We start from the raw sequence: 13,298 nt of genomic DNA, 5'->3' as shown, positions 1-13,298 counted from the left end.
GGCAAATTAAACAGTTTAGGAGCAGATTTATGTGGGCCTGTATAGGCCAAAAGTCTTTATGAAGTTGCTAACATTTATGGCCAATAAATATGCATGTGTATTCAGATAAAACATTTGATTTTTATACCGCTGACAAATCAAAGCGAAATTGCGCATAAGCCATGTGCGCCCTTGTATAGTATCTGTATCTGTATCTGTAAATGTATCTGTAAATGTATCTGTATCTGTGTGGCTTTGAGTCAACCGAATCGGTTTTTATCGCCGCCAATTACGTTTGATGGCACGCAAAATCTATGGATTATCTCCGACTGCGATTGAGCTTATTTTTTCGGATACATAATCATTAGAAACGCGCTCAGTGGCCTTTAATTTTTTGCACATTTTCCGCGAAATTTTTGCATTCAACGCTCAGGGTCACTGCTCATTTCAACCTGACATGATTTTCCTCTTGGTGGTCATAAATTTCATTTGCCTGTTCATTGTTTTGGCGTCTGAAAATCAACGCATCAAAAAGATTTGACCGATCCAGTTTTGCAATATCGAAAGATGCAAAGTAACAGAAAAGGTGGGGCATATAGTTTTTGAAAAATATAGGCGTTTCTTTAGTATAAAGTATAAACAAGTTTATTTTATTTCCCGTAAAAGGGATTAGCTACACAATATATTACAAGTAAAAGCTTTCTGAATTATAATTCATATTAACCGGACACTTGCGATATGATTTTACATTTTTAAAAACAAATAAGAGTTTCTTGTTTAGAAACAGTTTTTTAATGTTCTCTAATATTCTGGTAGTTGCTTAAGTACTGGATATCTGACATTCCGCAAACTTACTCATAACTTAGACATTGTTAGTGGTTTCGCTACTGCGCGTCTGCATTTGCATTTGTTCGCTGGCTTTTGTTTTTCTTTCTTGTTTATCTCGGCATTTATTTAACATTTTCCGCGCTGTTTACCGGCCAAATAAACTTTTCCACACATCATTAGTTGGAAAATGGCAATCAATGCCAGACGCGGGACAACATCGAGCAGTCTCCCCCCCCCCCCCTCCCCGTTGGGTATTTGCAGCCCGATTTTGCCATAGTTTCCCCCTTCGGTTTTCCGAGCTCGATTTCTGCCCTGTGCTAATTTGGTGCATTCTTGCAGACAGCCTGGCTTTTCCAGCTTTTCTTGATTTCCTTGGGAACGTGCTAAGTGCTGGGCAGCAACAAAAAAAAAGTACATTGCACGATCAAGTGAGCAGCTCCATAATGGTCGTTTTTAGGCCACTGACTTCACGATGAGCTCGTCTGACAATCTGGAAAAACAGGGGCCGGGGCCACTGATGAATTCCCTGTTATTGGTCACGTACAGCCGGAAAAGCCGGGAAACAGGGGCTGGCGGAAAAGCCACACAAAACAGTTGACTTGTGCACTTTGTAAAGAAATTAATAAGTGAACGTCGTCAAGTGCAATTTATTAATCGGGAGGAGGGTCTGCTCCACGGTTATTGAGGGAACATTTTTAGCTATACTTTACTAAGAGAAGATAATTTCTAAAATCGCAGATAGCAAAGTGTAAAGTAAATTGTTTGTTAGCTTAGGGAGGAAAATCAAAACCACGCAAGTCAGCTATATTAACTACTATTATTATCATTAACAAATAATCGATGCATTTTTCTGTGGCTTTTTATCTGTCTATGCGGATCATGAATACATATCATGAATACGTAGAGTAGCACAAGTAAATAAGCAACCATTTTATTTAGCTATATTTATAAATAAAATGAATGAATTCCTCTAAATACCATAAATACTATACTACTTCCTTTGGAAACGAAAATGCTGGTAATTTGCCCTTAAACGTTCCTTAATTGATTTATGGCCCTGAATCGCACTGTAGTCGCCATAGAGAGCCAGCAAATCAAATTTGTTTGCGGCTGGTTACATTATTATGCGTATTATTATCATTAGCCCAAGTCCTTCCTTCCTTTGGCACTTCTTTTCCCGATTTTTCCACCCCTCCCGGCCCCTCTTCAGGCGCACATAATTCTATTTTCCTTCACGACATTTCCTTCGCTGATTTTTTTTTCGCCAGCGACTCTCACTGGTTTTTATGAGCCAAAGTCGTAAAGGCAAATACCAGAACTGGAGACGAAACTAGATGGGGCTGTCACGGAAAAGTGTGTGGAAATTGGGGGGAGGGGAGTGGGGGGGTGGGGGAAACACAGCGCTTGTGGCAGTGTTAATGCGATCTTTCGGCCACGTTTATGGCATTGTTTAAAGCCACGAAAATCACAGGACTTGGCATAAAATTCCTTGCAAATCTATAAGGAGCTATATACATAGATATATATGTTTATATGAATGTAGGAGCAGCAGTTGAGCGTTTACAAATTCAATTTAATGGCTCGTATAATGCTCGTTTACGATCCCTTAAATATTATGCTCGAGCACAAGTTAATTATGCTGAACGTTAAATAAACATCAATTAAAAAGTTGTTGCCATGCAAACATATTTCGTGCATTTTAAAGACAGCAGCGGCAAAGACGGAAAAGACGGAAAAGCGGAAAATGGACGCCCGGCACGACAATAAATATTCATAGCCGAGGCTGAATCGTAAAACAAATCAAAAGTCATCAAAAAGTGCACTTTGCTCTAATTCCCTATCACTCTATCTCTCTCTCTCTCTCTCGCTCGCTCTCTCTGTCTGCTTATTCTGGTTTTTCTTATTTATTTTTGCCCATTTTCCTGACAAGTCATGCTATGACCTATGACCCCATCCCCAGCACCAGCGAGTAAAGTATCGAAAAAATGGGAAATCAAGGAGAAAACACACAGCAGGAGCAACAATCAGCATGGCAACAACTGAGCCGGCCGAAAAACTTATTAATAAACGTTATGACGACAACAACAAGCCACTGTGCCCCCCATCAACTCCCCCCTATTCCACGCCCCTGCACGACCCCTTTGGCCGCTCCCGAAACTCCAAACGACTTCCAAATTGGCAAAGTTGGTACGAAAACGAAACGGGCCAGCAAATAACAAAAAACAAAAAGAAAAAAAGGGGGAAGCCAGTGCAAAAAGCAATGACAACAAAGGCAGCAGCAACTAAAGGAGCAACATCCACGGCAGCAACAACAACGACAACAGCAGCAACATTAAGAAAATTCGGAAAACAGAAACAGCAGCAGCAGCAGCAACTGAAGAAGCAGCAGCTACTGCAGCAGCAGCAGCAACACCAAATACGAAGCCATTCGGGCGGCATAATTGAGAAACTGTTTTCATAAAGCCCAGCAGCACAGCAGCAACAGCAGCAACAGCAGCAACAGCAGCAACAGCAGCAACAGCAGCAACAGCAGCAACAGCAGCAACAGCAGCAACATCAGCAGCCTAGCAGCCAGCAGCAACTCGCAACAGCAGAAACTTGCAACAATGAGGCAAGCAGGCTGGAAAACAAGGAATGCCGCACACAATCGAAGCCCAAAAATGGCGAAAGTCTCGAGTACAGTGGAAACTCCACCGTAATCATTTCGAGCTTATGAACAACCATCACTTCTCATTGTTTTTTGTGAGTATTTATTTATTTATTGGAGCAGAAGAGCAAGGAATGCAGCAGGCATTTGGGGCGCCAATAAGCAAATAAATATCAAATATATAAATAAAAGGAATAATTAAGACTTCAGGACAATGCGGCACTACGGTCGAATTGGATAAAAATATATCAACAGAAAACCAACTTAGAACAGATTCGTATGTGCTAAGAAACAGTATTATTTATATTTATCTAGCAAACTTTACATTTTGCTTCACATAATTTACGTTCACACGACTTATTTTTGTTAAGGGGATGAATATGTTGTATAGAACATACAAAAATAGCATATTTTTCATTTAATATGTAACTGATCTACTACTGAATCATTGGTGTATCTCACGAATTGAAAATGATAGATTTTTCTACACGCTACACGAGAGTAGAAGGATATATTAGGTTCTATAAGAAGTAGGCATGAAATATTTATATTCTTGAGTCAATGTGGCCATGTCCCTCTGTTCCGGGGAACTATGAAACCTAGAAAGCTAATGAAGATTGAACCCAAATATTGAGCACTTCAGAAAAGCGTTCTTCCAAGCAGAAACTAAATAGTATAAAACTCACGTTTGAAAGTTGTAAATTTTCTATCTCGAAAATAATTGTCAAATTGTAATGTCAAGATGATTTGCAGTGATGTGAATATGCTTAATTATTTCGCATTCTCCCAGCTCATGGGGCCATTGTCACCCAGGCAGCCAGGACAATTAGCATTTTGTAGGCGATTCCTTGGCCATTTCTCATTTAGCAATTTCCATTGTCTGGAAGGACCTCGAGAAGCGCAGCTAGCGTATAGCACTGGGAGTGTATAGTTTCAGCCATTTTGTGGGTTTTTGTTGTCGTCGCAACATTTGTGGCAATTATATGCGTTAGGTTTCGAATGGGGCGGAGTTGATTTCATCATTTTATGGGCCCCGCGGTGTGTAAACAATTTACAATCGATGCCCAGCTGCTGCGATGTCCGTGTTATATGTATGAAAATGAAATTTGTTTCGCCATAAAATATTCATTAGTGCCGATTCCTATTGTAATTTGCATTAATTGAATTGTTTGTTAAATTGGAAAATTCTCGCCAACATTATAAATTGTGCTTAGTTTCCGCCCCCGAACTCTGGTCCAATAACCATAACCATTTCCTTCTCGACAATCCCGCAACAAGGACCATAACCATAATAATAAAATGAATTAAATATGACCCGAAAGCCGGGCCGGCATCAAAACCCCAAACCCAAAACCCCAAACACAAAACCCAAAACCCCAACCGATTCGCACCGAACTGAACCGGGTAAATCCAACCGCACTGTGATTAAACAGCTCAAACAATTGTCGCACGTGCGTCCATCTCGGCACAATGGCAAAAATCTCACACTCGACCGCAAATTGAATTTAAAATGAGATACGAATATGCACGTGTACAGTGGGTTTCGGGAGTGTAAGGTGGTTGTCGGTTGGACATTCCTCAGACCAAGTCGTGCTTAGAAAATACAGTAAGCAAAATAGTGGAAAAGTGAAAAATTGGCAAAGGATGCTTGATAACTCTATCTGATAACTCTATCTTCACAATAATATTTAGGTTATTAGGGTATGCAATATTGTCTTTTATGGGTATTATACTTAAAAAATAACGTCTTTGGTTTATACCGTTTAGAGAAAATCCTTAAAATCTTTAATAAACGTACCATTTTATGCCGCAAATTGCTTGCTAAATTTTACAAACTTTTCCCCATTTCCCTTCGACTTTTCCAGGTAAGCCCACGTAAATTTCCCCCCGGAGCATCATCAATTTATGCGCCCAAATGTAATGATGTGTATGTAAGTGAAAAGACGATTTTCTTATTGATTAAATTACACACACATGAGCACACACACTGGAAAGAATATATATTCCGGTCCCCCCCCGAGGGCGATAAATTTCGGTAAAAATCTATATCTGTAAATGTGATTTCGGTTTGTTGGTTATTATACTTTGATGGCCATTGGATTTGGCCAAAATGGGCATATTCGATTTGGTTTTTTGGCCAAAACGTTATACAATCGCTACGCAATTTGCACAGAAGAGAGTTCGCAGAGTGAGTGCAATTTTTTATCCTCGAAATTATGGGCAGTAAAAGGACACTCGCATTGCATAAACGATTTCTACACACAATAAAGCGGATTATTTCAAGCGATAGTTAATTTGCGATAAACACCATAAAGAAGATAAACCTACCATCACTTTGACCACAATTTAAGATTTTTTATGCAGGTTTTTAGTGTTTACGGAAGTTTGAGAGCCTTGGATGCTTATTTCCAAAATCAAGGCTTTAAAATATCTGTAAAATGCTTGCTAATCTTAATGCTTGCACGATTCCGCTCATATGGAATTATTTTTTCTGACCATCTTAGTACGTTTTATCTAGTAAGTTAACTTTTCTCTGAGTCAAGGAAATCTTTAAGATCTGTGCTCTTTAAGGGGTAATCTCCTGCAGTTCTGCCCATTCTTCTTTGGCTGGCCATATTAATCTCACAATTCGTTATGGACACGATTCCATTGCCGCCACTTAATTAATCCTGTCACACATTGCCCAGGCATCCCGCACTGTCTCTTTCCGTCTCTTTCCATCCGTGTATGGCCCTCTCCCTCTGCTGTTCACCTTCGTTGACCGCATGCGGTGCTTGAATTTTATGTGTGGCGCACGTAAGTATGCTACGCCATTTGGCCCATGAATTAAGCTAGGGGGATTTCCCCCCCCCCCAGCCGCCTCCCTTCGCACAGTTAGGCAATCCTCCTGCTTTGCCAGGAGCCAGGAGCCAGGATCCCTTGCACGCCCCTTGAGCAGGACACGCCAAATAGTTTTGATGCCCATTTAATAAAATTTTCTATCTATTTTCCTGTCTCAGCTCGACGACTTCTCCCTGAATTCGTTTTGTCATTTATAGTGTTTTCCCCACTCCATGGACACGCCCCCATTGGCGACTGCGAAAAACACCGCCCATACCGCCCACAACGTCACAGCTTTTCCTCGACTTCCTTCTCGAAAGCCGGAAAGTGAAAAATCCCAAACGGAAATACATTCATTTGCTTGTTTTACTTTTCCAATTTCAATGCCGGAGATGTTTCCCTCTCTGTCGCGCACATCGTTACATATGTAGGCAATGTGGGCGGCAAGGGCGGTGTGGGCGGTGTGGGCGTGGTCCGGGAACCTCGTGCCGCAGTCACGTTTAAAACATTAAAGTTAGATTTATGACTTTTCGGGTTATAAAATGACTTTAGATTGATTCCCGTCACATGATGACAGTTTTTCGTTTTTCATTCGCCAACCAGCAAAAGGACGTTTCCCTACCCCTCCCCGTCCCCCGTCCACCACCTACCCACTTTCCCTGGAGGTCCTGTGGCAAGAGATCCTGGGCACCATGTGTAGACAATGAATTTTTGAGTTGTTCGAAAGCCAGGCAATCGGGGGCATTTGCGCTGTGTAAAAAGTTGCGATTACTTGGAATTTTCTTAGGAGTTGCTTACACAACTATTTTTACCAGAATATTTTTGCATATATGTTTTTAACGATACAAAAACAAATTATACATTTTCTTAAGCAATAGATTAATCTTTTGAAAATCATTTAACTTTTAGCCTGACAAAGCTGCCCAATATCCCAGAAAGCCATATGAATGGCAATTGGCTAAAACGGCGCTTTCTGGCGCGCACTAATGTTAATTTAAAATTTTGGCCTAATCAAAGGCCATTTTTAATTAGCCGCCGTCCATTTGCACGCTTTTCCCCGCTGATCTGCGCGGATTTTCCGCTAACCTCAAATGCTGATGAAGAAATGCCATGACAGAGTTGCATTTCCGATGGAAACCCCTTTTGGAAAATGAAACGGGGCCATCGTGCATTCATTAGCGTGTCGTTGGGATCTGCTTTCCACTTGCAACCACTCTTCTTCACTCCTGCTCCCAATCTCTCCCTCTCTGTGGGCAAATGGAAAAGTCGGAAAAGTGGGAAAAGTGGGAAAAAGGAAAATCAGTGGCAACCGGACCGCGATAGAGTTATCAAACGTAGCCACAGCGAACTATTAATGAAGGTGGCGGTGCAGGGGGTCCTGATGCGAGTCCCGGGGGGGAAAGTGGGTGGAAAATGGTGGGGGGGGGTGGGGAGGTGTGGGTTACACTTTACGTGCCACTGCACACATTGCGGCCGAAAAGGACGGCAAGATGCGGAGCGCACAGAGCGCACAGAGCGAGGGAGAAGGCTAGATTTGAAGCGCTAATTACGTGGTCATTAATTGCGCTAATTATTTTTCATTTTGCCCCCCCCCCACCACCCCTTCGCTGGCCACGTTGCCCTCAGGTTTTCAATTTCCATCCATTTCCATTTTTGCGTCATTTGCATTCCGTTTGTTCCTTGTCTCCAGATTCCCCATTTTGTTGTCCTGTTTTTTACGCCTTGGTATTTTCAATTTGCAGCCCGTTGTTCCCGAGGGGGGAATGCAAAAAAAAAAAAAAATAAAGCGTGGAAAATGAAAATGCAATGCAGGCAGGTGACTTTTCCTCTGTTCCATTCCATTGCATTTCCCGATTATTCGCATTTTTTGCTCGGCTTCACTTTTTCAGTGAATATTTGATCACCATTCCTTTTCTATTCGCTTTAAACAAGGTTTCCATTAGTTTATTTTTCGTTGTTTTTTTTTTAATGCATCTTTCTGATTTCAGTACTTGTTTTTATCTTTAAACATTTGCCTATTTGCCCATTCTATTCGCATTTTTAATTTAAGGATTTTTCCAATTTAAAATGTTTATTTATTATTTTCAGTAACACGAAAAGACAAATTTCAATTGACTTCTGTATTTAATATTTATCGAATTATTGGGAATATGATTTATTTTGTACGTTACTTTTTTGCATTTCTGCTTTTAATGCATAACTAATTGTTTTATATTCTCTCTCTCGGAAAATCCCATTAATTTCATTTGAATATTTCAAAATAAATTGTTTCATTTCCGTTGAATTCCCAACAGGTATTTTTCACTTCGACTATTTTCCCTCACTGCGTTTTCCGCCACCATTCCCTTTTCCACCTCCGACCACCCACAGCCCACAAACCACCACCCACCACCCACTGGTTTCTTGTTGTTGTTATTCAGATTTTTTCATTACGTCCATTTTCTTATGCACATTTCTGTAATAAGAAAATGCGCATGAGGTAATTTTCCTGGCTATTTGCAGCATTCTACAAATTGAGCACACTGAAGTGCGGGGCAAGTGATGGGGAAAGGGGAAGGGAGGGGCTAAGACCGGTTGCAGGGGCTTTGGAAAAGAAGGTGGAGGAGGTGGAGGGGGCGTGGCAAGTGGATGGTTTGGGGTAAGCCGCAAGTGACCGACATTTTGTGTCATCGTCGACCAGAAATGAAAATGGCTAAAACCGTGGCAACGGAAAGATGAACACGCTGAGGGGGCGGAGAGAGGAAGTGCTGGGGGCGTGGCATCCGCCCAGAGGGAGCTCATGGGTGGAGGGGGAGAGGGAGGGGGAGGGGAAGGGCGCCAGGGAATCGGTTGTGTTGGTGTCACTGGTAATTTGATGAAAATGATGCCACCGCTGCTCCATTTTACACTTGGCGCTAATTGAAAGTTTCATCAGTGGGAACGAACTGGGTATGGAAAAGGCAGAGGCAGAGGTAGAGGCAGAGGGGCGTGGCATTTGTCAAATGGAAAATGAGGCAAAATAAAACCAGAGCAGTGAGCATGGGATTTCCTTTGAATGCCAGATGATCAAAAAGGATAATTGAAGGAGATTAAAGCGGATTAATTAGATGATGAGATAATGAAGAGTTAAGGTGACTTGCAAATTCCTCAAGTCAGCAGAGGTTTGATGAGCTCAATATGAGAAAAACCAATATCAATTCAATTCAATTAGTAAGCTGAAAACCATGGAATTATGAGTACTAGTACATTTCTTAAGCTCTCTATACCAAAATGTACGAGTATGTCATGAAAGATGTTCGCTTTCCCTTAATCCCTAACAGGGATTGCAATTTCGCGGTGAAAGAAGCTTACTGGAAAAACAGAGACTTTTCCAACGCTCTGTCGAATTCAAGTAACAAATACGCTAGTGGAAAAGCGGAGTTTTTAAGACAAATTACGGGAGTGGGACATTTAAGCACACATGTTTCCAAAGTCATTTTCTTGGCACCCATTTAGGGGCTTTAGTTATCCGCAAAAGTTTTTGGCTCGGGATTCCGGTTTGTCTAATGAAATAAATGCGAACTAATTATTTATTTAGATCTTGCTCCCTCGCTCGCAGTTTGCTCAGCCATTCAGTGAAGAGGGGAAAACTTTTCATTTGGCTGTCGGCGCAAAAAGGCCAACGGAAAATCGGGAAAGCCGAGGAAAGCACAATTTTCGGGGAACACATAAAAGGGCATCAGCATCAGCATCATGGCCATCATCACCACCATCATCATCATCATCATCATCATCATCATAATGATCATCATCAGTTTGGAATGTTTCAACAGTTTACACAAAACTTGAAATTAATCAGAAAATTGTTTGGCCAGTCCAAACTGCAATTTGCAGTTTTTGCCGGCCGCCAAGTTGAGGGCAAATATATGATGGCGCACTGTTATGATGACCGAAGGACCAGCAGGACATAATCTGTGACACCGTGTATCCCACCGCCCAGCATAGTCCATCCCATACCATCCCATCACATCCCAGCACAACCCCATTTATCCCTTCCATCGCCGCCTTTGTTTGTTTAAAGCTCAAACAATCGAGGAAAGAGAAGGATTTGGCGGGATGTCCCGATGTCCTGGACTTGGGCGGGCACGTATCTAATTTATGCCATCTAAACAAAATACAAACAACAAAGGACCAACACAAAAGTTTTCCTTACCACCAGGACATGTATGTGGGTGTTGCCCGATTTGGCTATCTATAAAACGCTTTTCCACCACGTCTCTTTGCCAAAGTGTTTTGTCTAACTTTTGTCTTTCGGCTTTATGAATTGTATCTTTTACGGTTCTGGTTCTGGTTTCTGGTTCTGGTTTCTGGCTGGCTGCCGGTAAATAGCCCGATATGATTGTTTGTCTGTCTCCCGATATTAAATACAAATATATATAGATATATATAGATATATATACTTTTCGGGGAACAGGGAAAATGGAGACATAAACGGACAGTTGAGAATTATTGCCGATAAAGTTCAGATTGGAAGGGACGGACGCAGACGCCGTGACTTGGACAGATTGAACATGTCGCCGCTTTTCCTCTTGCCGGCGAAAACTGTTACGCTCCAATGTCCCTTATATATATTCTATTTATTTTCGTTAAGTTTTCCCCCGGACGGACTGACGAGGCGTGTAATTCGAAACTTGCCACTCCACGGGGGTCGCCGGCCCTCTTGAACGGGGTAAGATGCTAATTCCCCCAGGAATCCAGAGAAGCATACAAACACTCTTATATATATATAAATATATATATAATTTTACATAGTTAGGTGGACAAAATGTGTACAATTTCAATGGCTGCTGGGCCAGCACATTAATTAAACAAGTTAACGATGACTACCTAAGATTTGGAAATTATTTAAAAGAATTATTATTCGGCATATAAATAAGTATTGGCAATTAAAAGTAATTTTAATTTAAACGCTTTGCAATAGTTTTAAACCAATTTGCACTGCATAAGCGCCATAAAACACTTTTTCTCATTGTTTGTAATGTTTCCACGGCCATACGGACAGATGGGCGGACAACGGACGGACAAAAGCCGTAGCTGCAATATACATTATAGGGTCGGAAAAAGGTTTTAAAAGTTAGACAGCAAACCGTTAGAGGCCTAAGACTTAAAAACGATGTTAAAGTAAGCATGTAGGATATAGGAGATGATTATATCTGTAAACCCTTTCAACAGCTTCGGTCTCATTTTTCCTTGATGGTTTCTGGATTTTTCACTAATATTTTCAGTTCTACGGACTTGCAACACTCTGAACTTATATCCCAAGCGAAGCTCTTTGGCCACACAAACGAGTGTGCAATATGCAATATGCAGGATATTTCCCCTGTGTGTGTGGCTGGGTAAATATTATTTGACAACATTTGGCTTTGCAAAAAGCCAAACGGCAAACGGGAGCAGATGTGGCAACGCCTTATCCGCATGTCCCTACCTACTCGAGTGCGAATGGGTGTGTGCTTAAGCATGTGTCAAGTGGCCGCCATTGTCGAGGGAAAAGCGAGGAAAAGTGCGAAAAAATTGCAAAGAAAAAAAAGTGCAGGAAAAACTGTCCGCAAACTTTGCATATTTGACTGCTGCTTGCATTAATCAAAATGTTAAATAAGAAAGTGGAATTGAAATTGATTTGCAGGCGAGAAGGCAAATCCTCAATATTATTCCACCTTTTTGAGCGCCCCAAGTGGCAGTTGCAACATCATTTATACTCCGGCACCCGGTGGACTGTGCGACACCTGACAAAAGGACACTTTTTTCTGCTCCTTATTGGACATGGTCCAAGGACTCGATCTGCAGGAAGTTTGCCCCGTGAAAAACTGCAACAGCATTCTTTTATCGCCCCTGCGAACATTGATTGGGAAGTTGACTTCGAATTAGGAGTCTTGCTTTCCTTATTTCCCATCAACTTTCAGTTTGATGGGGATTGGTTTTGTAATGCAGAACGGTGAGGGAGTTTGACAGTGTTGACAGTGAAAAAACGCTTGGGAAAAGCTAGAAGTACTCACAAACTATTAAACAATTCATTTACATATGTATATCATAAAAAACCTTATTTACAGATAAAGCCGATAAGAATGTTATATTGTACAAATATATATAGATAAAAAAAGAATTTTACTAAAGGCTGAAGGCGTTTAGTTGGTTTTAAATCTTGAGGAAAGCTTGTCTGCTCTCGAATTCCTAGTTGTGAAATTCTGCAACGCACTGTGCCCTGTGTTTCCGTATCGTACATACATCTGGCCATAAAAAAATTGGTGTCGAGAGCTGGGTTTGTCGATTGTCGAGAGGTTCGCCTTACCGCCTTACCGCCTTACCGCCCGTCGCCTTTCGTTGGTAATGCGCTAATTAAAATGCCTGAGCTGTAGCAAAAAGCCGAGCATTTTCCTGGCTCTTAGCTGCAATGGAATGCAACTTGCCACTCGAGTGTGCATGTGTATGGGTGTGTGTGTGTGTGTGTGTGTGTGTGTGTGTGGTGTGTGTGGCGGTTCTTTGGGGAAATGGGAAAAAATAAGTGCGAGGGGGGTTCTGGGTCCAGGGGATAAGCTTTTTGACTTGCCACTTATTAACTTGCCAAGCAATTATGGCCTGAAGATGGAGCTGAGAAAAGATTTCAGGTCGTTAGACCTTTTCCTTTTAGCCTGGTTTCGCTATCCTTATCCTTATCCTTATCCTGCCGATGCTTTCTCTCTAATTGCTCGGTGCCCGGAGAAGTTCCAAGGGACAGGTGCAGGAAGTCCTCGCCCGTGTATGTGCTCCTAATAGGTAAGAATTTTCCAAAAGACAGACAACGTCCGACCATCTCCATGGATCCAGATCCAGATTCGCATCCACATCCACACTTTTCCCCTCTTCTCTGACTGCCTCACTGTCATTATCTGCATCAGCACGCGTAAACTTCGTTTGCACCAAAAAAACAAAAAAAAAAAGAAGCAGAATGAAGAAAACACCTAAGAAAATAGAAAAAAAACATTTATAAGGAAAAAAAGGGAACTCGTGAAATATGGCGAGAAAAGCTGGA

At 41.6% G+C, this 13,298-nt stretch overlaps 1 pseudogene; it reads left to right on the top strand.

Annotated features, from left to right (window-relative positions):
• Positions 1-8,829, top strand: part of LOC120322388 — a 30,988-nt pseudogene extending 22,159 nt beyond the window's left edge.
• The last annotated feature ends 4,469 nt before the right edge of the window (positions 8,830-13,298 follow it).

This window comes from Drosophila yakuba, chromosome X, assembly GCF_016746365.2.
Source record: "Drosophila yakuba strain Tai18E2 chromosome X, Prin_Dyak_Tai18E2_2.1, whole genome shotgun sequence".
In the NCBI taxonomy this organism is placed as follows: domain Eukaryota; kingdom Metazoa; phylum Arthropoda; class Insecta; order Diptera; family Drosophilidae; genus Drosophila; species Drosophila yakuba.
The sequence above is the reverse complement of the archived record's forward strand: the minus strand, read 5'-3'. Positions and strand labels throughout refer to the sequence as shown.